At 47.1% G+C, this 5,000-nt stretch overlaps 1 pseudogene; it reads right to left on the reverse strand.

Moving 5' to 3' along the window:
• Positions 1-5,000, reverse strand: part of LOC123509125 — a 15,279-nt pseudogene that overhangs the window by 7,572 nt on the left and 2,707 nt on the right.

The raw sequence follows: 5,000 nt of genomic DNA on the forward strand, positions 1-5,000 counted from the left end.
TGTTTTGGGGTGTTTGGGTGTGTTTTGTGTGTGTTTTGGGGTGTTTTGGTGTGTTTTGGTGTTTTGTGTGTTTTGTGTTTGGTGTGTTTTGGGTGTGTTTTTGTTTTTGTGTGTTTGGTGTGTTTGGTGTGTTTGGTGTGTTTTGGTGTGTTTTGGTGTTTTGGGTGTGTTTTGAGTGTTTGAGTGTTTTGGTGTGTTTTGTTTTGGTGTGTTTTGTGTGTTTTGTGTGTTTGGTGTGTGTGTGTGTTTTGAGTGTTTGGGTGTGTTTGGGTGTGTTTTGGTGTGTTTTGGTGTGTTTGGGTGTGTTTTGAGTGTTTTGGTGTGTTTTGTGTGTTTTGGTTTAGTGTGTTTTTGGTGTGTTTTGGTGTGTTTTAGGTGTGTTTTGAGTGTTTGGGTGTGTTTGGGTGTGTTTTGGTGTGTTTTGGTGTGTTTTGGTGTGTTTTGAGTGTTTTGTGTTTTGTGTGTTTTGGTTTAGTGTGTTTTGGTGTGTTTTGGTGTGTTTTAGGTGTGTTTTGAGTGTTTGGGTGTGTTTGGGTGTGTTTGGTGTGTTTTGGGTGTTGTAACATTGTGGGCAGGTTTGGAGGCAGATATAGAAGACAGATGTTAGAAAATCCTTAAAACTCCCTTAAACTACATCAATTCACTCTTAACATTCTTAAAACACTCTTAATAATTTCATAACACCCTCAACACCTTCAAAACACCCTTAACACCTTCAAAACACCCTTAACACCTTCGAAACACCCTTAACATCCTTCAAATCCCTTTCAACAAGATCCAATCCCTTTTAACAGCATCCAATCCCAATTAAAAGCATCCAATTCCACTTAGCAAGATCCAATCCTTTAACAATCCCTTACCAATCCCTTAACACCTTTAAAACACCCTTAACACTCTTCAAATCCCACATAACAGTACCCAGTCCCACTTAACAGTTTCTGATCACACTAAAAAGCATTCGATCTTATAATAACACCTTAACAGCCCCTTCCCAACTCCTTAATACCCTTCTAATCCCACATAACAGCACCGAATCCCTTTTAAAAGCATTCGATCCCTTTTAACAGCATTCGATCCCTTACCTCGTTCCTAAATTGCTGCCACAGTTGCTGGAAATAATTGCTGATGTAGGGCATGTATCGCAGCACAAACCGCCATAGTAGATAGTTCAGAATGACCCTGTAATAGTAATAGTAGTAGTAGTAGTAGTAGTAATATAAGCACACACACACACACAGACATACACACAATTTTCTCACGCTCTCCCAGCCTCTCCCAGCCTCTCACTCCCTCTTCCAGCCTCTCCCAGCCTCTCACTCCCTCTCCCAGCCTCTCCCAGCCTCTCACTCCCTCTCCCAGCCTCTCACTCCCTCTCCCAGCCTCTCACTCCCTCTCACTCCCTCTCCCAGCCTCTCACTCCCTCTCCCAGCCTCTCCCAGCCTCTCACTCCCTCTCCCAGCCTCTCCCAGCCTCTCACTCCCTCTCCCAGCCTCTCACTCCCTCTCCCAGCCTCTCCCAGCCTCTCACTCCCTCTCCCAGCCTCTCCTCCCTCTCCCAGCCTCTCACTCCCTCTCACTCCCTCTCCCAGCCTCTCACTCCCTCTCCCAGCCTCTCCCAGCTCTCTCACTCCCTCTCTCAGCCTCTCCCAGCCTCTCCCAGCCTCTCACTCCCTCTCCCAGCCTCTCACTCCCTCTCCCAGCCTCTCCTCGCCTCTCACTCCCTCTCCCACACTCTCACAGCTCCACAAACACACACACACACACATACATACACTCAAAAAGCTAAAAATCCTACTTTCTTTATTAAACACCTCTCTCCTAGCCCTCTCCCAGCCTCTCCCAGCCTCTCACTTCCTCTCCCAGCTCTCTCACTCCCTCTCCCACCTCTCCCAGCCTCTCCCAGCCTCTCACCTGTTCGGCGTGTCTCTGAGCAGCTTGATAAGGTCGGGGACGTAGCGGGAACAGTGTAAAGTTATGATGAGAGACTCCACATTCAGTGTTATGTCAAATTCTTGCAGTGTGTGGCGCAGCATCCGACTCCACGCGATCTGAGGGGTGTGGAGGGGTGTGGAGGGGTGTGGGGTGTGTGTGGAGGGGTGTGGGGTGTGTGTGGAGGGGTGTGGAGGGGTGTGAGGGGTGTGGAGGGAAGGGAGAGAGAGGTGTTTGAGTGGAGTGGGGTTAAAAGTGTAAAATTTTAATTATTGTTTGTTATTATTATTATTATCACTACTACTACTACTACCACGACGACTACTACTACTACTACTACTACTACTACTACTACTACCACCACCCACCTCCGGCACCAGCTCTCCTAGTTCCAAGACCGTCATTCGTTCAGAGGCATCTTCATCTAACCCAAATTCCTCTGTCAGATTTCCTCCTCCTCCTCCTCCCTCACACTCCCTGCTGTCTGAAATCTGGGAGGAGGAGGAGGAGGAGGAGGAGGAGGAGGAGGAGGAGGTAGATAAGGAAGAGAAGGAGTAGTGGGAGGAGGAGGAGGAGGAGGAGAGGTAGGGAAGAAATAGAGAAAGGGTGTTATGAGAAAGAGGAGGAGGAGGAGGAGGAGGAGGAGGAGGAGGAGGAGGAGGAGGAGGAGGAAGGAGGAGGGAAGGAAGAAAAGATTAATTAAATAGTTTGATTCTCTCTCTCTCTCTCTCACACACACACACACACACACACACACTACTACTACAACTACTACAAAAACACACTCTCACACTCCCCTCTCACACCCCCTCCTCACACCCACACCCCCTCACCCCCTCCTCACCCCAACACCCGCCGCTTACCATAGCAAACATAGTCTCAAAGGCAATTAATTCATCAATATGTGAATTATTGAGAGCTCCTTCGTGTGACAGGAGCGAAGATGCCTCCTCCAGCAGCGCCCGATAAGCTTCGATGTACCCTACATATTCCTCGTTGCTCGTATTTAAGTAGTAGTTCCTCGCTAGCGCTGGGGTGCCCTTGTAAAACTGTGTGTGTGTGTGTGTGTGTGTGTGTGTGTGTTTTGGGGTGTTTTGGGTGTGTTTTTGGGGTGTTTTTGGGGTGTTTTGGGTGTGTTTTTGATGTGTTTTGGTGTGTTTTGGTGTGTTTTGGTGTGTTTTGGTGTGTTTTTGGTGTTTTTGGGTGTTTTGTGTGTTTTGTGTGTTGTTTTTTGGGTGTTTTGGTGTTTTGGTGTTTTGTGTGTTTTGGTGTTTTTTTGGGTGTTTTGGGTGTGTTTTGCGTGTTTTGAGTGTTTTTTGTGGTGTTTTTGGTGTGTTTTTGGTGTGTTTTTGGGTGTTTTGGTGTGTTTTGGGTGTGTTTTGAGTGTGTTTTGAGTGTGTGTGAGTGTGTGAGAGAGAATGTGAGTCGTGTGGGTGGGTGTGTGTGTTTTGGGTGTGCGGGAGAGAGAGAGAGAGAGAGAGAGAGAGAAGAGAAACATTAGTCATATTATCAACAACAACAAACAACAATTACTCCTTCACCACCACCACCACCACCACGACCAGCACCCAAAAAACCCCTAAAAAACATGATTTAAACCACTCTACACCCCAAACCACACCCCGCACACCTGCCCACACCTGCCCCACACCTGCCCCACACCTGGACACACCTGCAGAGTATACATAGATGAATTTTTCTCATCAGGTGTAATGTAGAACTCAAAGAACGTGTGAACTTGATAGAGAGCGAGTTTAGCCAAGAGATCTTCAAGGTTAAACAAATTAGGATCCCAGTTCTCAGGGTTCAGCAGCGGCCAGGCCCCCAGGTGTTCAGGGCTCAGGAGTGTGAAGATCGGGGAGTCAGCTGTGTCCTTCTCGTGCACCGTGAAGCCTGGGAGAGCGAGGGAGAGCGAGGGAGAGTTAGATCGTGAAATTTGTGGGGTTTTGGTGTGTTTTGGGGTGTTTTTGGGGTGTTTTGGGGTGTTTTGGTGTGTTTGTTGTGTTTTGGGGTGTTTTGGTGTGTTTGGGTGTGTTTTTGGGGTGTTTTGGGGTGTTTGGGTGTTTTGGTGTTTTAAGTGTTTTGGTGTGTTTTGGTGTGTTTGGTATGTTTTGGGTGTTTTGTGTTTTGGTGTGTGATTGGGGTGTTTGGGTGTGTGATTGGGGTGTTTGGGTGTGTTTGGGTGTCTGGTGTGTTTGTGTTTTGTGTGTTTTGTGTGTTTTTGTGTGTTTTGTGTGTTTTGGTGTGTTTTGGTGTGTTTTGGGTGTTTTGGTGTGTTTTTGGGGTGTTTTGGTGTGTTTGGGTGTGTTTTTAGGGTGGTTCAGGGTATGTTAGGGTGTGTTAGGGACAGTTTGGGTCAGGGAGAGTGTGGGAGAGTGAGAGAGAGCGAGTGAGAGTTGGAACATTAATTTTGGGAAGTTTGGTTGACTTTTGGGTGTGTTTTGGTGTAGATTTGGGGTGTTTCAGGATGTGTTAAGGTGTGTTGGGGGTAGTGTAGGTCAGGGAGAAGGTGTAGGGAGAGTGTGGGAGAGTGAGGGAGAGCGAGTGAGAGTAAAGAAGTGTTTTTATCTAGAAAATAGACTTGTGTTTAGAAAATTTTAGATTGTGTGTGTGTGTGTGTGTTTTATCGCTCTCCCAGTGGTTGTGAGTGAGAGGTGAGGCTGGGAGAGGATGCAGGGAGAGTGTGGGAGAGTCAAAGAGTCAGTGAGAGTGAGACAAACCTTACAAACAACACAAGAAAACAGAAAACAGGAAAACAATCAAAATTTACCAGAAAAAATGAAGAGAAATTTTAAGATTGCCTAACAAAACAAGCCAGTGAGAGGAAGTGAGAGGAGGGAGAGGGGCGTGGCTTACAGACCAGGTAGCCACACTATTCCTCTCCCTTGCCTGAAAGTAAGAGGGCGATAGTACGGATAGTTAAGTAGTAATAGTCAAAAAGGTGAGACTTACTCGTGTTCATACAGCTGTGGTAGAGACGCCTCGCCTTGCCAAATGCCTCGGTCTCATTTCCTTTGCTTGGCGCGTCCAGCATTTCTGGGGGCGGAGAGAGAGAGAGAGAGAGAGAGAGAG

Source organism: Portunus trituberculatus, chromosome 26 (genome assembly GCF_017591435.1).
Source record: "Portunus trituberculatus isolate SZX2019 chromosome 26, ASM1759143v1, whole genome shotgun sequence".
NCBI classification, from domain to species: Eukaryota; Metazoa; Arthropoda; class Malacostraca; order Decapoda; family Portunidae; genus Portunus; species Portunus trituberculatus.